Source organism: Mchenga conophoros, linkage group LG11 (genome assembly GCF_057382185.1).
Source record: "Mchenga conophoros isolate Kocher_MC1m ecotype Shallow Benthic linkage group LG11, M_conophoros_male_GT1.1, whole genome shotgun sequence".
Lineage (NCBI taxonomy): Eukaryota > Metazoa > Chordata > Actinopteri > Cichliformes > Cichlidae > Mchenga > Mchenga conophoros.
In genome coordinates, this window is record NC_140536.1 from 11,585,550 (window position 1) to 11,610,058 (window position 24,509).

Below are 24,509 nucleotides of genomic sequence, written 5' to 3' on the forward strand. Positions count from 1 at the left end.
GACATGCGAGGTTTTGGGGTTGTTTTTTTTTTCCAAAATTGTGGAAACAAGTTTTCAGCTTTGTTCCAGAAAAAGAGCTTGGAGGAGGAAATGTAAAATGACACATGTCACAGTAAAATATATATTTTTTAAAATTAATCTGTCAGTTACTGGTTATGAAGTAAATGACAATGTCATAATACATGTTTTAAAAGATCTATATTTTACGAAAGCTGTTTTACGTGCATGATCGCACGACCACTACAAGCAAGAGGTTACAGAACAGTCAGGTTTGTATTCACCGTCACAGCAGCAAAATAGGTTTTACAGAAAGAAAGCATATTGTTCGTAAATTTGGGTTTTAACGGTTTTAAAGGCTCAATTGTTCAAAAAACAAAATGCAGGTTAGAGCTGAGCCTCCCCTCCCTCTCCCAGTGGGATGTTTGTATAAAACCCAGTCAGTTCTCGGGGGTAGGGGTTGACAGGAGAAGACATCGCCCCAGTCCCTGGGAGATTGGTGAACACAACACATATATTAATGCATTAAATGTGTTGACTGTGTTCAGCCCAGAGATGCAGGAGTGAGAGAGAGCGAGAGAAAGGTTTGGGGGAAGAGGAGAAAAAAAAGCTGCTGTTATGTATGGTGTTGTCTTGTATACCGCACCTGGCAGTGTGTGTAAGTGTGTGTGTGTGAGGTGGGGGTGTTGGAGAAGTGTTGGCCAGATTATAAGGCCTGTGTTGAGAGATGAGGGATGGCCAACTTGTAAACAAGTGACAAGCGTCCTGGATGACAATTCCTAATCCATCATAGTGCTGTCAGCGGTGACCGGCGAGGTGACGGACAGCACCCAGGAGAGGGGGCAGCTGGTGCACGTCAGTCCACATCATAATTCGATTTTGCACATGAGCCGAAACAGAAGAAGAGTCAGAAAGAAGAAAGAACTTTCTGTCAGTTGCCTTCTTCTCAGTCAGTCGTCTCCATTTTCTCACCTCTGTCTCATTCTTCATCGTTTTAAGGCTCTGAAATGATGTAATGTTCAATTATGGGGAGGAAAAAAGGGATGCCATCAATTTTGTAAAAGTTCCTTGTGAGTTCAGTTGAAAATGTAATCTTCTTACATATTTGTCAGCATTTACTAAGTGGCAAAAAACATTACTAAACTGACAATAAAGAATACATAAGTTTATATAAGAATATAATATGCGTGAGGTTTTTTTTTAAGTCAATAGAGACTGAAATGTTATCCTACTTTGTGACATTATCTTGCAATGCAACTCCAGTGAACTGTTTTGTTTGTTTGTTTTTCAGTGATAACAGGAATCTGTATAAAGAGGTTGGCTTTACTCCCAACTCATGACATGATAACACAGAGCCAGCCTAGCAAGTGGACTAGGCATCTGCCCCTACCCTCCACGCACGCACGCACGCGCACACACACACACACACACACACACACACACACACACACACAAACCAGCAGGGGGACCCAAGAGTGTTCAAACATCTCAAAATAAAGACTGATTAAAAACAAATCTGCAGTAATCACACATAACAAAATCAAAACATCTTGATGAATCTGTTCAGCTTGCATCAGAGCTGGTGTCATGTAACTACTTACAAGTAGATTACAACAAATATGTCCCCATAAAGTGTTTATTCATCTGAGGTTGCAAAGTGAAAGATATGATGAAGCTATGTTTCCACAACTAATTACAGCATTACATTAAGTGTCAAATGAGCCCTGAGTTCAGTCAAGGTTTGGTGAACTAATGTCAGCTGGCAGGTAGTTAGCGTTAATTTAATGTTAGCTAGCATTAATATGAAAATAGCTACATTTCGCCCCTTTAAGATAGACAACTATTAGTTTTACAGAGCTACACAGATTTAAGTTTTTAACAATATACAAACTTTCCTGCATGTTAGCTAGATTATGTTGTATGTAAACCATAGCAACCAAGTATAATGGCAAAGTATAGCAGCAAAATTTTATTTATGTCATTTTCTCTTGTCAACTACTTTATTGGTAAATATGGTAAATGGCCTGTATTTATATAGCGCTTTACTAGTCCCTAAGGACCCCAAAGCACTTTACATATCCAGTCATCCACCCATTCACACACACATTCACACACTGGTGATGGCAAGCTACATTGTAGCCACAGCCACCCTGGGGCGCACTGACAGAGGCGAGGCTGCCGGACACTGGCGCCACCGGGCCCCTTATTCAGAACAAAAACAATATTAGGAATCTATGTGTAATAAAATTACCAACCAACTTATAAAAAGAGGCACATGGTAAGATCTTAAATAGACTGTAAGTGTTAAAAAATAAATCTGCACATCATACTCATTTTAAAATAATCCATAAATGAATTTATAGCTGAACATAGGACAGTATGTTCCCCAATTTTTTTTTGGAATTCTCATGTCTTTTAAGAGAAAATTAGAGTTTTATTTTTTACATTTTGAAAACTTGTAAAGATCAGGTGTAAACCAAACCTAGACTAAATATGAGAGATATTTGGGCACAGGTGTAAAGAGGCCTATGAGTATTAATCTTTCTTTTTGGCTGCTGGTGCGTTGATTTAGTTGCCCATGTTATGTCAAGGCCGTCATTCTTTTCTTAAAGACCTTGCTTCCCTGCCAAACCAGGATTTCCGATTGAGGGGTCTCAATAACAACTTTGATGTGGACGGCGTTCTGGAGGGTGAAGTGAAAGGCGCTAGGGAGGGGGGCCACACAATGGCCTGACCTTCCTACTGCATCTGCACAGATCGCACTCTAAATGGTCACATTGATGCTGCTTCTTAGGCCTTTTCTGGGAGCCCTGATGGAGCCAACACTGGTGGACTGGGACACAGCAAAGCCTGGGCACCTGCCAAAAGACAGGGACAAATTGATTGAGACCAAGCTAGCTCCTCCTGCATTTAACCCCTGCTCCAGCACCAGTTGGTCCTTCTAAATCACCACATAAGAAAACAGAAAAAAATAAAGCCTAAATGGAGCTGTTGCTGCTAAAACATATCTCTCTATTTACTTTTCATTATTTTCCATTTCATTTTTTCTTTGTTATTATTGTTGCCTGCTGATTGTATTCACTTCTGTTTTTACTCTATTTGTTAATTTCTATTTGGTTACATTTTCACTCAATTACTGAAAAAGTTGGCCTTCAGTCTTTTTGGCTCAGTTTGCAGGGGCACTTGTGAATAAATACAAAGTTGGAAGAGACTGCTTGCATTGTGCCAGAGGCATTGTCACTCGTAATGATGAAGGTGAAATTAAAAATCCCTATAAACCATGCTGTCTTTTACTTGAAAAACCAATTAAAACAACTGAGTTGATTTGCCATCCACTAAAACTACAAAAGCCTCCATCCTGTTAGTGTAGTGGGGTAATGCAACAAAGTCTGCTGCATGCTTTACCGCTATTTTCAGTAATGCTACACTGGAGAACAAAAGGGGGCGGTTATGTGTTTAAATTCTTAAATGCAAGCAAAGTTCTAGTTATATCCTTTTGTTTTATATCAGTATCAATAAATGCACTGCTTTCTTTCCACAGAGGGACACAGTTTTCCACCCTCAGATGTCTTGCGAGTACACATAAGGTCACCACAGAACAAGAGTGGGAAGAATCTGGGAGCAAAAGGCAAAATGGTTTGTGTCGATTTAAGCAAGAGGGTAATAGGAGGAGTGGGAAAAAAAATCAATAACAACATAAAATTGATTTAGTGCGTGTCATAAAACATAAGTAAGTGCTCTGAGATGGAGAAAACTGGAGTCTCAATTTAATCTGTGCAAAAGCTGCACTGTACAGATGAAGCGATGTCAAGAGGGAGAAAGATAGGAAGCAGCTAAAGGAGAGTGGGTGGGAAGAAAGAAGAAAAGCAGGAGGGAGGACAGAGTAGCTCACAAGATAGAGAGAGGAAGATACAATAAAATCTAAAAGACAGACACTTAATTGTCATATTAAAGACTCTTTCCAGTGCTCGGCAGAGTGGAAGGTTAGCTCCCATTCATCATCTCGCTAACAGCCGCCTGAATGAAATCACAATTAAAATCTGCTCAGTATTGTCCCTGGGACGTTTCGCGAGCATTAATTTTTTCCCATTGATTCTCTACCCCCCATAAATCAGAAATGTTGCAGCGCATGCAATGGTTTATGGAGAAGGGATTATGGTGTTATGAAGCTAATGTAGCAGAACCGTCTCATTTACACACAGCCTCCCTGGCCAGCTTACAGGGGACGGAGTTATTACACTATTACACAGCCTATCACAAACACAACACACTGACACTGTTTAAACGATACGTTTAATTGGACAGTACTGTAGATTTATGATCATAACAGCATTGTGTTTTGAGGATTCTGTTCATTTGCAGCACAAAAGTGCAGTAGGAGAAGATTACAGCATTTGTCGCAGAAACCAGTGATTCTCTAAACATCTCAGAAGGATTATCCAAAGCCCTGATCAGTTCCTATATATAATTTTCCAGTATATGGTTCTAAGGTGTAGACTTTTACATCCTTAAAAGACAAATCCAAGCACTGAAGTTTAGTTTAGTCTGAAAAAGCTTTGCTCTGCCATTCCTAAGTTGCTATTAAAAAAATAATAAAGTAAAGGAGAATATTAAATGCCGTAATATAAAATAAAAGGTAGAAGAGGACACAATAAAATAAACAGATAGTTTTAAAGTAAGTAAATAATAATAATTAAGAGCCAGTGAGGCTGCTAGCTAGCTAGCTGCCCGCTAGGCGTTATCTCAGCTTCTTTTAAACATTCAGCATGACCTCGCTACCTTGTTTGCAGTGGGTTTTTGTTTTAAACTTCAATAATGTGATTTGTAATTAAACTGTCTCCATTCTTGGTTAGTGGTACTCTGGTATTGTTTTTATGAACATGTTAGACAGTGCTTTTGCACTCCCTGCTAACCATGCTTGCTGGTTAGCTAATAACATAGCACACCGCCTTCTGTGTAAATGCAATCAATTCAGCCTAAATGCTAAAATAAAGGCTTCAACACAAGGTGACAAGATGACTGGTGAAAGCACAGTGGCTACATCCATCTTTTAGATATAGTTTAAGACAGAGCGCAGTCGTTAGTGGGAATAATGCACAGCATTATTATTATTTGCAAGCATCTGGTCTTTGTCTGAAATCATTTTCTTGTCCAGTCATTTGCTGCCTTACCTATTTTGCATAATAATTTAATCTGCTGTGAGCAGCAAACTGTCATTATGAAGGTGTATGTGATTTTTTTGTCATTACTGACAGGTGTCATGTCATGCAAAGCTAATTTGGTTCTACAAATTACACAGCATTGTATCGTAGAACTTTTAGTTTGTGTTAATTGCATGCATAAATTTCCCACTCATTTTGGACACTCAATAAATACTATACCATCTTTATTGTTTACAGCTGTGTCTTCCTAAGTAATATGAGCCTTGTAAAAGAACATGGGTAAATGCAACAGATTTGTCACTGTGTTCTCATAGCACATTGTTATATTGTTGTTTTTTTAATGGCTTGAGCCCATCAGCAATCCAAAATCCATAACTATCATAGTTCATTCTGAGGGAGTTAGATCAGAATGAACTACCCAAACATCACATCATCGTCACATAAACTGGTCCTGACACCAGCTAAAAAGGGAGATGGATCATGTGCTGTAGCTTTTTGATGCTGGAAAAGTTTTTATTTTGATGAAGCCCTTAACTCATAGCTAGAACACCATCACCACCAGACATCTCTATACAATGAACACACATAGAAACACACGCACTGCTTTTCCAACAGTGATAATTGTATCTTCAGCGTCAACGGCTTAACAGGACCAAATCATAGAAAGTACCTCTTGGCTAAAGCAAACCACTTCTACTAGATGAAGTGCATATGTCTGCCTTTGTGCAAAGATGGCCTAACTGCAGTTTAACTTTATCCTATAACAATAGAAATGATATATACAAGCAGAAGTACAATGACCTTTGGAATTTCAATATGAAGATGAAAAGCAGCAAGTCTCTTTGACAGGTTGCCTCACAGCCAGTGTCTACATGTAAAAATGATGTATGTAAAGAGAAATATCCATAAGTGCCATGGCCTGCAGTCTTTCCCATACATGGCTTTTACTGAGCCTGGCGACATGTTGAAGGCACTGTATGCAACAACATGAATGACAGCTTTACAGTGTGCATAAAACTTCTCTGTAGACAGAGGCACACGGTTATACTGCCTGGTGTCTCCAGCTCTTAAGAAAACAGCATCAGGAAGCTTCTGGTATTAATGTGCAGACTGGAGTTGGACACTTAAACAGGGAATCAGTGCCATCTCTGCACAGCTCACGCATTCGTTCATTTACAAATTAGTGCTTTTACCGAGGTTTTTAATGACTGAAATGATGTTTATTTTACTTGTTTTTTCACTTATTAATGTAAACAGCCCTTAGTATAACACGATTTCCTCAGTATTTATGTAATCACAAGAACGATAGATCTTCATCCGGAATTTAGCACTCTTAAACTTGTGCAGAGTTAGTTGAACCGGCCAGAAAGTCCAGCAGGTGGGGAACTAGTTCCTGCACCAACATGGTAAGTTCTGCAAGGCTGTAGAGAAGAACGGGGACTACTGTTGCATTTAGGCTACAGTTCTTGGACTCACTGGAGAAGCAACTGTAAGACGAGGTCTGCCACAGGATATGATAACACAAATTCAACAAAAGAATAGAGCACAAAATTCCAAACCATACAAAAATTATTTATAAGATGGCACAAAACACAATATGTGTAGTCGTAGTGCTTCTTTCATCACTGCAATTAAGTTAAAGGACTTTTTCTACACAGAATGAATGTTGTTTAGATTGAAACATCAGCTCTAACAATATCTAATGTAATGATGTAAATGATTAAAAAAATCTTGCTTGGTAAATGTAAAAGGGCAATGGTAAGTGGAATATAATTAAAGCCCTCAAATTAACTCAATCACATATGGTGACTTTTAAGTCTGTCGGATTTATAAAAAGATGATTGAATTGCCTTCTAAAGAGGGGAAATAAAGATGTCACACTTTGAAAGACACTACGTGCGTAATTACTAATCAAAGCTGTCGATCAAAGGAACAGAGAATTCGATTGCCTCGAACTTTAACGGAATCAAACTGGTTCAAAATCATAAGCCTATAATTCTTCACATCTAACAAGGTATTCATTTCATAAATGGCACTGAAAAGTAACATGTTGTGCCCGAATAGACCCGTCAAACATCCACATTTTCACTTTGTACTGACTGATCCCAGGACTACAGAATAATGAGGAGCCTAGAGAAATCTCAGGAGTAATGTAGAACTTGTACAGCAGATAAACAAATCATTTGCTCTAATGCGTACGTTATCTAAGTAATGATACAGCCGTGAATAATGTTATTTGACAACAATAAATGGCTACTTGATAAGAGGAAGGGGGATTTACAGTGTCTGTGGGGACAAACATGATAGCAGTGAAATAAATGCATTCTAAAGCGCAACGCTGTAATTCAATCTTTAGTGAAGATCTTTACGGTGCAGCCGGGGCTTCCACCGTCAGCTGCAGTCTGCCATAGAGCATCACATCTCCTAGATAAATTCTCAAGACAGTCTGTGAAATGCTCCCATAACCAGTGACACGAGATGATTTCCCGCCTCTGACAAGCCCCAGTATTGAGTATGATAACACTTACTTTGTCTTCATCCTTGGCTGGAGTATAATATCAATCCGTTTGATGATCCAGCAAACCGAGTCGAGCACTTGTGTATCAATCTTCATACATCGCTGCCTAGTGTCTAACAAAGAGGCCAGAATGGGATCATTCAATCACTCCTGGGTTGCGCTCTGTTTGGTACACTTGGCCTTCTTTACAGCTCAAGTTTTTCACTCTCTGTGAGCATCTGTCCTATTTTTCTATTTCAGTTTCCCTCAATTTCCCTTTCCTTGTCGGGGATAAAGACACTTATATGTCTGCACGCTTGTCATAACTAAGCACACTGTTCTTCCTATCGTCCAGTTGTTGCCATGCCTTCCAATAAACTGTTTGTCTTACCTTTGATTTCAACAACCGTAAAGCATCACTCCATAATCTTAACCACTTACCCCTACAGCAGGTTGAATCCATCCTCATTACCCTTCTCTTTCGATATCAAAAGGAATCCGTGTACGATGTTTTTTTTAGATTTTGACTTTACTTTTGTATTTGACTTTTTATTTTTAGTTGCTCTTTATGCACCAACACGACTTGGTTAGGTTTAACATACACCCGTCCAGGTTTTCCACATTAAGAGAAACATTGATGAGTCCTGCAATAGTCTAAAACCCATTTTTCCTGTCTTACTGAGTCTCTTTTAGACATTGTTGGAGTTTGACAGAAGTCTGTCAAACCATTCATCCACTGATCCATCCATACATCTATATATTCGCTTGACCAAAACAAAACTGGGTTCAATTCAGGATTGCAGAGACGCTGAAGCCTATCGAAGCTGTCAAAGGGCGAAAGACGGGGTACATCGTGTCTCAACACGTGCAGGGGCCTTTGAGGGACAGCAATTTTGGGTCCAAAGACAAATTTTCATGGAATCTTAAAGGTTTACTTCTGACAATTGTGGATGCCATACGATGCCAACAATTCTCTGTATCCCCCCAAAAAAGAAATAAAAAATGTTATAGCTGCAAATAATATTTAACAGCTACAGCATACTGACTATTTCCTATTCTCTGGTCAATAAAGGGGGTTTTGCAGCCAATGTTTGGTAGCAGGATTTGGTTCATTGTGAAGACAACCACGAGGCTTCCACTGAAATATAGCTCAATCAATAGACACGCAGCAATCAACTTTTACTTGTCAGTTTTGATATATCCAGTCATAGCTTAGGGTTGTTTTGCGATGTCTAATGTTCTGTGAAGATGGGCTTTTCATATTCTTTATCGTTTCTCACTCCTTTTTTCACCCCATCAACAAAAAAATGTGTTCACACTTTTGTGAAATAAAACCTCTAAGGGAGAGAAGGAGGGGAGAAATGAGGAGAAGAGAGGGGGGGGGGGACAATGAAATTTAACCCGTTTAAAACTGTATCATTTTCCGACCGTACCTCAGGGCTCTGGGTGTTTATCGGTGGGACTGGAGAAGCAGAGATCACCGGACTGGTAATTGTTTCCTCTAAATCTGCTGAGCTCTGAGGAACACCAAGTGCAGTTTTTCATCAGACAGAGAATGAGAGGGTAAAAGGACAATACTAGGAAAAGCAAAAATGCTTTAGTCCATCATGTTGGTTTTTATCACTTCATCTAGCAAGTTAGGAAGGCCACTAGCCTTCCACACAAAATAATTATGAACACAGCTTTTGCCACTGACGGGGAGTTGGCGTTGCTTTCTGCAGTCAGTAGAGCACATACAGTGTTTTCTTAGAATAAAGTTATTAAAAAGAAATAAATTACTTCTGTTTTAATTGATAAAAAAAAGAGAATATTTTCAAATATTACTTAATGCTAACTCAATTTGACATTTTGCTACAGAGTCAAAGCTCAGCAATAGGCCTGATATCTCATTTAGCTGTAAAGTGATGTGCTCTGCACGCAGCCACAAAAAGACATCAGAAAAGCAAAGTACTGCCACACTCCACTCGGACCAATTTGTCTCCATCACTCCATTTATATAAACACTGAATGATTTAGCTAAAATTGTGCCGAGAATCTTATGGGGATTTTTTTTTTCCCTTCTGCTTTATTTTCATTATACTTTGAGTATGTTAGAGGTTTCGATTCTGCGTGTGCATTTGGCTTTGAAAGTCTCAGATTTAGAGCGGTGGTATTGGCTCATTTTTCATATCCATTGTTGGCTTGTCAGGGTGTCATAGCTGTTCCACAGAGCTGTTAGATCAGTCCAAATGTATAAATCATCCAGGATCTGACACACTCATTTAATTTGGGGGGCCCTGGTGCAACAGCGGGACTATTAATGAAAAATCCCTGCCCTGTTTGCTGAGTGGGAACATTCAGTCTATTTTATTTTATTTTTTACATGGATATTCCGCATTATTTCGCCGAGTAGGCTGTTGGCAACCAACCTGGCACTTTGTCATTTATCATCATATGCTGTGTTTGTCAATCTGCTGAATTCTTTTGGTCGGCAGTCCCATGCAAAGATCACTCTGCATATTAAGAAAACGGGGACACCTCCGAGGGCGCTAGGTGAGCCAAACCTCTCACATTCCACAGTGGTTCCAACCCTAGAGCCTGTGTTATTGTTTTCCATCTGTGAAATAAAGTAACAGGTACTTAATGTACCAAAAACAATTTGTACAGCAGTTCTTTTTCCCCATTGAAGGCGTGCATGGCTCGCTGAGGGCTCCCCTTATCTCAGCGAGGCTAATCCATTTTCACACTGCGCTCCGGCGCTCTCATTTTACAGCTGAGGAGCTCTCCGGCTCCACGCTGGGCCTGAAATGGGACCCCAGTCACTGTGGCCCCTTGGAGTTTGCGTAGGTAAGTGTGCAGAACAAATGCTGAAAAGTCTTTAGAAAGTTAAAGGGACTAGTTTGGCTTTTCTCTCTCCCTCGCTCTCTCCCTCCCTGGGCTCCAGCACCTGCATTTTTTTGTGCATTTCACAGAGTGAGCTGCCGTGCTTGAGCGCTGTCGAAGGAGAGTTTTTAATTGGAGAAGCATTTAAAAAAGTGAGAAATGGTGTATTCTGCGCTGGCGTGTACCTGTTCAAACTGTTTTATTTTGTTTTATTTTGTTTATGCTATTCTATCTGATGAAAATGCTTTTGACAGGTGAGTATGAGCCATCAAACATTTATGTCACAGCATAAAACTAATGGAGCAGGTCATTGTCAAGGTGCCTCACTGGTGTAGACTCACACAAAGGGCCTGTTTACAAAGCATGTATTGATACCACATGTGCAAGCTGCAGTACGAGCTGAATAGTAGCAAGTGGGACTGATTGTGGTTTAAAATGATTACCGCAAAACTTGATGGATCACTGTTACACATCAAAAAAGCCATGATTAGGATGTTAGGGATCAGGAAAATAAATTACTCCTAAAATTGCTTAAGCTGGTTGGTTTAGTGTGTGTGTGTGTGTGTTTTCTTTTTCATCTTTTATACACTGCAACCATATTTAATGTTAGTGGGATATTTCACTGTTTTTGAACTTATAGAATGAAAAACACGTTTATCTTTTCCTCAAAGTGGAAGTATGTGCATTAAAGCAGGCTGTGGCACAGGAAAAAGCTGGCAGCTCTGTTACTTGATAATGATATTTGGGTCCCACAGCTTCCACATGAATTACTATCTAATGGCGGCCCTTCTGTCGGTCTCGTGTCACGAGTGTTTTAAGTGCAGGTTGGAAGGAAAGGGTTGTCTTTGTTTGGGACAGTCAGCCAAGATTAACTGGGATCATCCTGGTTCACAGATACAAGGTAAGAAAGTCCCCCAGAATAAAATAACAACAATCCAAATGCTTAAATTAAAGGAGGAAACAAAGCAAAGTTACAAATGTAACAAAAGTCAATACGTGTGACTTTGACAAATTGTCTGTGTTTATATGATTGTTTCTTTTTTTCTATTGTTTTTCTAGATCCTGACAACGTTCAGACTTTCGCTCACATATCACTGAAAAACTGTTTTGTTTCACTTGCGAGTCATGCTCCTAACCCTTCGCCATCCCATCATGCCAAGTCATTTAAGGCATCTGTGGCCTCTCTGGCCCAGCCTCTGCAGCCCCATCAACCCCCTGCCGCGGCTCATAACAGCGCATGCCCACTTGGCTGGGCCAGCCGGGAGGGCAGCCGGGCCAGGACTCCCAGGACTCCCAAGCATCCAGAGCAGCTGGAAGCCCCATCTTCCCATCCTGCTTCTCAGCAAAACAATCAAAACAGAAAATCTATAATAAATCAGTCTCAGGCTCTATATGGGAAAAGGAAAAAAAAGAGGAGGAATTCAGTCAAGGAAATCGCTGTTTGAAAACTGAAAGCAATGAATTTTCTTCAGCTATCTAAAAAAAAAAAGTTGCCAGGTCCAACCTGGAGTGTGTGAATGTAATAGAGTGCCGCGACTCCATTAGCAGGAGCTGTCATGTTTCCCTTTTCGACCAATAAGATATAATGATGACAATTATTTAAAAGAAGAAGAAAAAAACACACAAAAACAAAAGGTGTAAGGAATCTTCTAATGTGACTAACTCTGGGTTGTGCGTTAGCAGTTACACTATATACATATAAGTGTATGTACAAGCCTGATGATTTCAAACTAACTTAGACTCATTGAGTTAATACCTCTAACCTAAACAACTGTAATGGAGAGCATGAAAAATCTTCCCTCCCCCTTACTTCTCACACCCTCCAAGAGGACACAAATACACACACACAGAGTCTGACCACCCCAAAGCTAATGCAGTTGACTCAGAGGGTCATCTGTAGTTCACCACAGGGCGATTAAAAAAAACAAATCAAACATATCCCCTTTTAGGTTGTATCTTCATGGGATGATATGAGGGAAAATAAAAGTAGGAGAGGAAAAATAAGGTGTTGTCATTTTACATATATATATATATATATATATATATATATATATATATATATATATGTGTGTGTGTGTGTGTGTGTGTGTGTGTGCGTGTATGTATACAATTAATATTTAAAAAAAATTGATGCTTTAATTTATGTTGTATGGGCATCTACAGGTAAAATCAGATGACAAGATTTTTCCAATGAAAAAAGAAACAGTGGCTTCTATCTTGGTGGGCTCGCCACTCGGCCCGATTGTTTACATTAAGATGAGCTGGATTCTTTTCTCTCTCCCTCGAGTGGAGTGATTTGAAGTTTGCTCTCTCATCCATGTAACTAATGCTGAGCGAGGCTAAGCTAGAATGCATCTGAATGGGCCTCCGAGCTGCAGGAGGAAGAGATTCATAATCACAGGCGAGATGACAGGTGGATCAAATTTCTAAACTTTTTTTGTGCGCGCGGTGACAGGCTATCAGTCAGCAGGCAAAGACGATGTTTTCTTAACCTTAGAGTTGCATTAAGTTGACATCCTGCTGTAGCGGAACTAGGTGACATATTGATGTGGAGGAAATATAACAGGCGGGAAGCTTTAAGGCTTTAGGACAGAGAGGAGGGAAAAATTACAAGCAAGAGAGGTTTGGGGAGGGGGTTTATGGGTAACAGTCAAACAAAGTGACCATCTTTATGACCTGTCTGTGAATATGCCTGCTTCAGCTCTGCAGAAGCAATGATTTAAAAAAAAAAAAGAGGTTTAATACACTAGAGTAAAAGAGCAACACAATAACAGAAGGATTAGTTAAAAAAAAAAAGATCAGCAACAGCCGTTTAGTTATACGGGTTTTAAAATAAATACATAACTAAATAAACATCACTTTTATTGATTAATACACAGCAAACAGCAAAATGGACACCCTACAGCAATTTTTCAATTTAGGACTCGAATGGCGATGCCCCCTTCGCCATTACCCGAGAGAGCGTATTGGTGAGGCGGACTAAAGCCCGTGCATCAAATCAAAAGTGCAGAGTGTTACCATAAGCATGAAGACAAACTGCTCTCACGTTTCTAAGTACAGAAGTCTATGTTCAGTTACTTTGTCACAAATCACTGCAAGGCTTCCCTCCCAATCCGTCATTTCGGGATTACCGGGAGTTCGCGTAGGCGCTGCCATCGTCACACAAGCCTGTCACCTGCTCAGTGGGGGTAATAATTGGTATGAAATAGCGTTATGGACAGCTGAAAAGTAAGTGCTCTGATTGACTGGGAAGCCACTCTGAGGATTCCTGTTTTACACTTTGTTAAGGTTCTCAGTTCTCCTTAACTCTTTGCTCTTTTTATTCCTTCTCTTTCCCTCTCCTTTCATTTTAGCCTCATGGATTTGTTATCACAGAGGTTTAACAATTTTGCTGGCACCTCTGTCAGAAAATAATTTTTTTTAATTTAATGACATTTTTTTCAACCAGATCTTGACTGACTCCATTTGTGGGGGTGTAACTCTATCAGAAAGCGCCTACCTGCTCTTTCGGTCATCCTTTTTCTGACTAGTCGAGCGGAGAAACAGAGGGACTAGACAGAGATGGGAAAGGCGAGATGGGAAAAACGACAAGGCTCACAGGTGGATGTGGTTTTAGCCTCCATATTCATTTTTATAACTTTCTGACAAGTACCCTTTTTGTAATTTATGCCAAGAATTATCTGCGGTGACAAGTGGACAGTCATGTCAGAGGCAGAGATTGAGCAGCGGTGCAGCGCAGAGACTTGCTGCACGCCTGTACAGAACAAACAGCCGTGGAAATCTGTACAAGGTAGTTGGGGGGGGTGTATAGCAAATCACACATTACACGACATACACTTGACAGTGAACAAGAAGAATTTGTTTCGCTCTAACACTTGAGACAAGGTGGGAAAGAAATGGGAGGAGATCAAAAGACTGTCACTTACAACAAATAAAACACATCTAAAAGAAAAATGACTCTGCCTTTACTGTGAGATGTCTATGCAGGTTGACTTGGAAATGAGTAAAGTAATAAAAGAATTAATGCTCTTTTAGAAACCTTCTAGTGAGAATGTATGGGCAGAGCTCCAAAAGCCACCATTTGAATTTGTCAAACTGTGAGAGGCAAAAACGACGGAAAAAAAACCATCACAACCCTTCTTCAGATCACCCAGTTGTTATTTGTGCCTTAATTCAGCTGCTGGTATTAGTCTCTGAAAAGGCAGAAGCGGCTGCTGTGATGCTCCAAGCCTCACATATTCTTTTCTATGGCTTATCAGTCGGAAAGCCAGAGGAGCTGTCCGGTCTCATTCTCTCATTGGAGAGCACATGTCAGGACCTATTTGCCACTGGTTACTTTGAGAGTGACATCAGTGATGACCCCTTGACCCGCGCTGACGGAGAAATGCTTCTGCAATAGTTTTCCATTACAGAGGCGAGAGAGCGCGGACACCAGACAGATATGTTGAAATGGGAAAATAGGAAAACTGGAAAAGGCATTTAGACCTGTATTTGACCTATCATGTTTCAGTTTTCTGCAGGAGCCTTTTATGAAATGACTATTTGACCCGTGAACAAAGCCCTTGTCATCACCCGCTTGTTTTCTATGCACTAACTGGCCACCAAAGAATATTACAGCTGAGGAAACGGGGTCTTTACACCAACACACGAGCTTCTTTTCTTTTCCTTTCAGTTTTTCCTCATTCTTTTCGTGTTGCTCTGTGTCTCCTTGTCAGTCTCATTATGTGTGAATCAACCTGGAATGTATCTGTAGATTTCTGAAATAGAGTACAAATTGCTATCACGGAGCTTTTGACATGCTTCTCAACAGGTTGGAAGCCAGTGTTTCATAAAGATTTGAGCCGTGCTTTGTTCACCCGAAAGCACTCTGGTTGAGACTGCGCTTGGATTTCTTCCAACACGATAAAAAAGAAGAACAATTAAAAACAATTGCTTTAATGTTGGTTATTATAATGCACAAGTTAAATTTCATTGAAAGGAAATTTGAATTGACATTTTAACTAAGAAAGCGTAAAAAAACCCTAATATTAATATGTAATACATATGTTTTTTTTATATTTAGTTACATCAGATGTCAAATGAACAGTGTTGTTTTTCTTCAAATGTGACGAGACATGTTGAGTTTCACCTGCTAAATTTAGTGTGAAATTTTGGAATATGCATATATTTGTTCTCTTTACAAAACTTTGATGTGAAGATTTAAATGCTCTAGCTACACTGAGCACCTACTGGCAGACTTTTCCTTCAACTGTGAAAGGATCAACAGCTGGCTTGGCTCAGTCCACGGAAGAAGAAAAAAGTACAAAGAGTAGAACCTCTAAAGCACACTACTTTAATTACTTCATTGTAGTACATGTTGCCATATACTGCAATTGCCAGGCAGCCAGCTGAGACTTCAGAAAGTTACTGAGCTTAATTGAGATAACCATAGAAGCAAAGCAAAACAACGGAAAGTATTCATTAATAATAATAATAATAATAATAATAATAATAATAATGGATACTTTATTGATCCCCATGGGGAAATTACTTGTTTTTCTCTGCATTTGACCCATTCACTCTGTGAAGCAGTGGGCAGCCCACTAAGCAGGCGCCCGGGGAGCAGTGTGTAGTGTATTTGAGTACAGTAATGGACTTATGTATGTTTTCTAGGCATCTAATATTAAGTGGTTATTTCTATTTTATTCCATTTGACTTTTTCCACATCAATAAATTTCAAAGGCAAATGTCAAGATTTGTCTGAAAAATTTGGTTAAATTAAATTTAAGGAAATATACTTCTGACAAGTTTGTTAAATACTTGGAAAAGTTTGAGTGAGCCTTTCACATTTATTTTGTTGACTTAAAAAAAACAAAAAATCAATGAGGAGTTTAAACTAGGGATGCGTGCGACTAAATGATACTTGGTGCTTATATAATGTTTTTCTACTCATAAACAAGTATACCATAAGCCTCATTTACTCACATAGCACTTTTTTGTTATTTACAGACCAATAGATGCTTGAAACTTAAGAGCAACTACCTTGTCCAAAGGCATTTTGATATGTTGACTGGAGGAGCCAAGGACTGATTCACTGACTTCCTGATTGGTAGACAACCTGCTCTTCCACCTGTGCCACAGCCACCCCAGTCAACTAGCTTTGTAAAAGTTGCTGGTCTTGCTAGTCGACCCCAGAAATACTAGCTGGTTAAACTTATATTAATTTTTTTAAAGTACCAGTTTAAAGATGACAAAGAGCTGCATTTCCCAGGGGGGTGAACAGACGACAGTCATGCTAATAGGTGTGTTTCTGTATCATCCCGATGTAAAATATATATAAATAAATAATGTTTGCTGGCTCTTTTACAACAAACTTGAATATGATCACGTAAATGAAACCAGGGTGAGCACCTTCTGCAGCAGAAGTTAACACTAGCATGACAGAAAACAATGGTCGTGTCCAAATTCATGGGCTGCATCCTCCTGAGGTCGCATTTGTCACAGCGACGCGCCGAAGGCTGTCCAAATTCGTAGACTCCTCCGAATGCAGCCGACAAATGCGTCCTCCTTTTCCCCGAATTTGAAGGATGGGTCGGGTGTGTCCTTCGTGGCCCACCATATCCCAGAATTCATATGGCCCAGCCAAACTCCAGTTTCTAATAATGGCGGCCGCTACTAAGTTTTAAAATTACTCTTACTAATCTTTCTGGGTCACAAAATAAACTTTTAACATATTTTCAGGCGAGAAAGTAGCTGTGTAAACATCAAATATCTGCTCGGTTTATCAAGATATTGCATATTTGCAAAAGTGCTTCGACGTTTTCGGAGCATCTGCTACCCACCAGCTCGATAGCAAGCCGGGAGCTCGAGGGTCACTGAAACCGCCGAGAACGGCACAACTCCCGGCACATCATTTTCAGATCACCGCGGAGTTTCGCTACTCAGGTTAAACATAATATATAAGTCACTTAGACAACCTAAAAATGTTATATGTTCGTGAGTAAATCAGTTTGGCTGAGATTAAAGTTATTAGATTAGATTAGATAAAATAAAACTTTATTAATCCCCCAAGTGGGTTCATCCGGGATTTTCACACAGCTGAATAAACGTCAAACAGAAAACTGATTAAACAGAAGTGTGAGACGGTCGAGAATTTACGCCAGTGTCCTGTTATATTTTAGATAGCAAGGAGCAGACGGCCAAGTTTATTAAACTCCACCGAGACAGCGGTGACGCTAATCAGAAGGCTAGACCGTCCAATTTCCCCAACCGTTTACTTCCGGCCTACCCGACATTCTGAGGACCCGGCCCACATAGACCGCAAAGGCCGGGTCCTCAGGAGGATGCAGCCCATGAATTTGGACACGACCAATGTTACTGAAGCTAGCGCTGTTAAGGCTAGCTAAACCAGCAAGCTAATCTGACACATTTGTTTGCAAGGTCAACGATTTTAAAACATGACTTGATTAAAAAGAAATGCAACTTATGGTTTCATATATCTTCTAAAATATGCAGAAACTCTGGCTAACTTTTAACTACATCCATTCGATTATGCTATATATATATATATTCGATTAGATTACAATTACGTTTTAAATGGTTTTAGTGTTTAGTGTTCTGTTATCTATACTCTACTGGTCTAATTTTTTTTCAGTAGTTCAGTATTTAAGAGTTCAGTATTTAAAATACTGCTTAAATAACAACAATGACAATATCAAAATATCACAAATCCATATTAGCAGAACAAATACTTTTGGTGGTGTTTCATATGACCAGATCCTTTAACAAAATCTGTTGCTCATTCAAACACTTTAACCTCAGTTACATTTTATATAACAAACCAACTCATCCATCAGAGTCCCATTTGTGACACTACAATATGGTCTTTGACTCTTGTAAATCTGTTATGTGAATATCATTAACAGAGATGGGCAGTAACGCTTTACTTGTAACGCGTTACTGTAATCTGATTACTTTTTCAAGTAAGGGATTACTATTGCAAAAACGGTAATTAGATTACCGTTACTTTCCCGTAGGAACGCTGCGTTACTGCGTTACTAAAACCGTGATTTTTTTGCGAGAATGTCTCACGACAGTGACGTAAGCGGGTGCACCGTTAGTGACAACAGCTGTGTGCAGATCAACAATGGATCACATATCTATTGTGGGAGAGAGTATGAGCGTGCAGCGTTTAAAGCGTGGAAGTACTGACCTTACTTTGAGTTTGATTCCATAAAAAGTGACAAAAACATTAGCGTCCATCGTGCGTGGGAAGAAAACTTCTTTTTACAGCGAAAAAAAACCCTAAACTTCCGAGCAAGCACCGAGTGTGCAACGACGTAATGGGAAACTCACAGAGAAACTCGCGGATTCTTCAACTGACCGCGCCACACCTGCACCAGGGTAAACCTCCGCCTACCCCACTCCTGCTTTACAGGTGAAAATAGAGCAACAGGACCGCTGAGTCTTTGACTTTATTTATTTTCTGCTGCGTTTTACTTGCATCTATTTGAAAGAGTGAGTGTAAACACAAAAAGTATTTTATTTTATGTGCTGGAATGTGTAGAAAATAGGTTTAAATGTTAAACTAATTTATTCAAGTCAGAGAATGTTGCATATAATTAAATTTTTGCTTGATGCATAAAGTTAAAAGATTAAAACTGATAAAACAAGTTAAAAAAAGAGACTTTTCCATTTGATTACATTTTGTATGATGGATTATGTAGAAAAAGTAGAATTGGGCTGAAAGATCTATCGCTTTATCACCTCTTCAGGTTGTAAATCGTGTTTTTAAAAAGTAACTAAGTAATTAATTACTTTTGAAAATAAGTAATCAGTAAAGTAACGGGATTACTTTTTTGGGGAAGTAATCAGTAATTAGTTACTGATTACTTTTTTCAAGTAACTTGACCAACACTGATCATTAATAGCAACTGTGATCTTCCATCAAAGTATGATTGACAAATTACCCACAGTAAACCATGAGGAGGAAGGCAAACTGTATAGGAAGATGTCCACTTAGAGCACTGATTTATGTAATATGACAGGGATGCTTTTCTACTTTATCACCCATTACCCTTCCCTACAGCTCATAAAGACATATGTCACCACATGAAAGCTTGGCAGGTCATTCTGTAGAGACAGCGAGTGCGCTAGCTAGTCAGCTATCACTGCTGGCCTTCGCCTTCCTGATGAATTACATTTATGAAAGCTGCAATTACCTGATTGCCTCGTCGCTTTGGCTCCCACTCACGAGCAGGATTCATCACAGCCCTATAATTTCTTTCAAATTAGCCATGAACCTTAGTCCACAGTGTCAACAGTAAATGCCATGGTGACCCTACTGAGTGTAAGTAATGTCCTCTTTGGTCAGCACAATAGTAAATGAAATAAGCGGCTCCTAGAAATGAACATCAGAAGATATGAAGTAGCAAGAAGGTGACATCACAATCACTACAGACCCAGTGGAAGATATGAAAGGTGCTGGTTAGATGCTAGTCTATCCTGAGATCGGCATGCAGTAGCTGACAACATGGCATAGCCCCCGGGATCATCACCATAAGCCCCACAGGAAGCTAGTAGCAGATTGTTATTTTCTATACCTCCCTTTCCCCAAGCAAACTGACCTTCTCAGACCTCCCAACACAGAAGCTTCTCTATCCTCAGACCAGCTACACCCTGAGGATTCACAAAACAAACTAACTGCTGGGCTGGTATGGGCCCTCCCACAGACCACCATCTCTCTCTCGGCATGGAGGCAACACTTCTGATTCTGTTTTTCACACACAGAATCAAACAGAGCTATGAAATTTATATAGCGCTAAACTCTCACTCGCACAATGAAGGTGATCAAGTTTGAGTGCAGGAGCAAAGTTTTTTGTTTTTTTTTTATCTCCAGGAGGTGCCGCGCAACGTGAAAGTTGGAACAAGCATTTCCTCACACATTCATAAATTCATTAGTCTAAACTTTTCAGTGTATCAGTTACATTAAGCCTCATTAACTTCTTTTTTCCTGCTTTATATCAGCTAATTAGCTCAGGGGTGGCCACAAATTAATTACCATCTTCTACACCCTCATGCAATTGCATTGTGTTTATTTAGTCTCTCCTATTAACTTTTAATCTTTTCCTTCTCGTAAAAACAGGCAATTAACATTTTTTGATAAACAAAAATGATGCTAGCTCAGGGATAATCAGCAGCTCTGCATGTCGCCCTTGCAAAATTATCCTGTCAGCTAATTTGACCCTCAAACCACCCTTAGTCCAGGGCTCTTTGGTCTGTTAGACTGGCTCGGTGTGTAGCAGAAGAAAAGTGTGTGACAGCAGCGTGACCCTTGTTGCTTTTTCATTTGTTGTCGGGGTTTTTTTTGCCTGCACCTAAGGCAGTAAGTTTGTGTGACTCTACAACTGACTATGTTTTTTTTTATATCCTTTTTCTTTTCTTTGCTGTAGCCGAGTTTGGCAATCAGGCAATATGACAGCAAAGCTTTGAGCATTAAGCAAAGAGATGCTGGAGAAGTCTTCAATTTTCCAGTGTATTTCAATAAGCCAACACAATGGCTGCTTCATTAGCTCATTGATTCATTAATGTAGCCATCATTCTTCCTCATATTCACCGAGCACAAACACCGATGATACAAAACGTAACAGTAATGATAACTCCGGCTCCGGTCGAATTCCTGTTAAGGCACCAGGCAGCAATCCGCTTTGATAAAGAGGCCCATTTATTCGCTGTCTCCCAGCACAGGGTCATCCTTCTCCATATTCGGTGTATTGACCCAGGTTGTTCCTTTTATTACAAGCAGGTTTTTTATTGAAGGATGATTACATTGAATGATGTCAAGTGAGGGGCGAAAGAATCGACCAGAATAATGACGTTCCGGTGAGGGAGAAAGTGATGGGAAGAGGGTTGGAGGGGGTCGATGGCTGCACTTGCCCTGTCTTTCTGCGCAGCCTCACAAATTGAGACGCATCCGTGATCATCCATTATTTAAGGCCCATCGGAATCTCTTGGCAACTATGGATTTGATCATCATTGCCGTGTCCATATTAAATATGTGACATAAATATCACAGTAGGGGCTTGCCAATAAGAGAGCAGCTTGGGACATGAAAGAGAAAAAAATATATGGATACGAGGCAGAGCCACGATTAGAAACTCGTGCAGACGTCTCGCTGCTTCTCTGACTAGGAGCTGTTAAAGATATTAGAATGGACCTTGAATAAACAAGGAGTGGACTGCACCGTTCCTTAAGTTTTCACATGGATATATTGCTACAGCACGTCAGCAGCTTCGCTTGTGACATGTCTTAGGTTTATAACCAAGCACACAGATCGATTTTTACAGTGAGTTGACCGTTTTAAAAACAGGACATTTTCTAGCAGACCTTTTTCTATAATTTTACACATTTATCTCATAGTTTCACTGGTCCTACCCACAAGATCAAAGTGGGCTGTATGTGTGCCCACGATGTAAAATGACTTTAGCATCCCTGATCTAAAAGAATGCCAGTATCCAAGGCTCCCCAGCGGATCATGTCACCTGTCAGTGGTTTTAATGTTGTTACTGATTGGTGTAACTGTGTGTTTACTTCAAATTAAGCTAGACCTGGATAGCAATGGCAGACTTTATCCATTTAAATCATCAGCATGTAAACATTTACAGTGTGAGCATGTTAGTGTGCTGATGTTAACATTTCACTCAGTGTGAGTGTTACTGAAGCTGTATGCTTTCCTTTCGTTTTCTATAAAAATTGCTTGTTATCTTCCCTCGCTGAAAGTGCGGCTAAGCCCCTTAGCTTAACTCTTCCAAAATACCTGTTTAAATTTTCTCAAATAACCTTAACAGAGGCGGGATTGTATCTTGTCTTTATTTTTAGCAACAAGCCCACATGCTTTCTCATTTTGCAACAGGTCTTTAGTACTACCGTTGCTTAATTATAGGGATTTTGCTCCTCTATTTAAGGATGACCAAAATTGCCTGAAAGTCTCAGTCCAAGGTTGTTTATGTTAAAGCGCCAGAATGTGTTATATCTTTGGTAAACGAAACCAGCAACAAAAAACAGGCATTCATTCCTATGAAAATGTGTCTGTGTGGGCAAAGTAGCAGTGCGCAAAAGGAAAAAAGAGGGTGTCGAGTTGTAAGTCACCACATAAATAAGGTGGAAAGAGAGTTGATAACAAGAACCAGCATCTGCCAGGCAGGCAGGCAGGCAGTATGTCTCCTCTCTCCACGGTGGACTCTTCGTCTCCTGTGATTTTCTCCAGCTGCTGGCCATGAATACTGGCCTATGCACTCTAGATTAAAGCAGAACACATGTTTCTCTGCAGGCTAGACTATATATCATCCCCTGATAGCCAACGACACACGCTTCTACAAATTGTCTCAGAGAAAAGACAGAGCATGGAAAAATACGGATATGAGATATGTGTTACTCAGCGGTTTGACTGTTGTTCCATGTATGTTTGTATTAATCTAAATGTGATTTTTCACCAAATATTGAAATCATTAGCAGCAGCATAACTCTATTCAGTTTTCCCTGAGCTTCTGCTCTTCAATGGAAATATCCATATCATCGTTCACCCAGCAATGGTAAACAAGCTTTTATAGACTCTGAAGTCTGCTTACAACGACTCTTGCTCTTGGTGTCTTGGTTGAGCCACGTAAACAGTGGTTTATGTCTCTGGGCACTGAACATGTTGCTTTGCCCATGCACAACCCGACTGCGTTTGCTGATCGAGTTGTGCTTTTAACTGTGAGCACCACAGGTGGGTTTCAAAAGCATCCACTAGATATAATCTCAGTAAAGCTGAGCAATTGAATTGGACCTCTTAATTAGCTTGTGATGTTTTGGATTACCACATTTTTTTCTTCAAATAATTCATGTGGTGACTAGTAATTGTAGCCCATACCAGTATTTTTACAGTGATGTTTATATGTTTTTTCTAGTTAGCGGGTATCTCTGACTGTGTGATGTATCTATACAGACTATAGATGTGCATTGCTACCTAAGGCAGCTAGTCACACAGGCCTAGAGAACAAATGGCAACCATCTGGCAGCCACTTATTACTAAGTAAAGACTGGTATTTCTAGTCATTCTGAAACTAATAGCTAAAGCCTCATTCAATCAGGCCTAAAGTCCAGTCAGTGTCCCCCTGGCAACCACCAACCAATGGGAAAAAGCATTTTGCAACCAGCTGGTGAGCGTTGCAGGATGTTTCTAGTGCAAAATTGTAAGCAAAGAGTTATAGAGTGCTGCACTGATTTGCAGATTATCGCTTTCTTGATCGCTTGATTGCATGTAGTGTTTGTGGAAAATGCTGAATTATCTGTAAATATTTGCAAGCTAGTCATAGAGCAGCAGTGCAACTGTAAAAAGTGTGATGCAAACTGGAAATGCATCCAACATATTTCAACATGTTCTCTGTTTCCGGTTTGTGTTGCTTTTTTCCCATTTTTACTGCAGCTCAGTGAATAAATGGCGACTTGTTACAGACAAGTCAGTGTCGTCCATGCAAACCACAGGCACGAAACAGCAATCTGCTAGTGACCAAGGAAATGGGATCCATCCTTTTTATACAGTTAATGCATATTACTGAGCTGTGCCAACTTTACCATTACTGGGGGAGGTGGAGGGTTATTTCACAGCTATATTTTAAAGATATTATGATTATAATAAATTAATTAAAAATCATACTATCAAAAATATTACAATGATATTCACACACACATAAGTTTCAAAATCCTGCAATTTTCACTGATTGGTTACAGGAATTTTCGCATGTGAGATAAAAGTGTATTCAGATGAAATTTTCTTTTCTCGCAAAACAAAACAGTTGTTCCACTTAAACAGTCAATGCATGTGATGCCTTGTGTTTTATCTGTTTTTCATTAAATCATAACAGCAGACGTTTATTTCTCTTTGATTAAGATTTATGCCATGTCTCTTTTGTAGACAGAACTGAAAGAAAGTATGCCCCTAAACCTTAAAGCAATTATGCTATAATACATGT

The 24,509-nt window shown here is 39.7% G+C and overlaps 1 long non-coding RNA gene across 1 annotated transcript in view; it reads left to right on the forward strand.

Moving 5' to 3' along the window:
- Positions 1-6,360, forward strand: part of LOC146563666 (uncharacterized) — a 65,290-nt gene extending 58,930 nt beyond the window's left edge. Inside the window, exon 5 of the long non-coding RNA XR_014894343.1 lies at positions 3,539-6,360. This is a non-coding gene — a long non-coding RNA (uncharacterized LOC146563666). The remainder of the gene's footprint in view (positions 1-3,538) is intronic.
- The last annotated feature ends 18,149 nt before the right edge of the window (positions 6,361-24,509 follow it).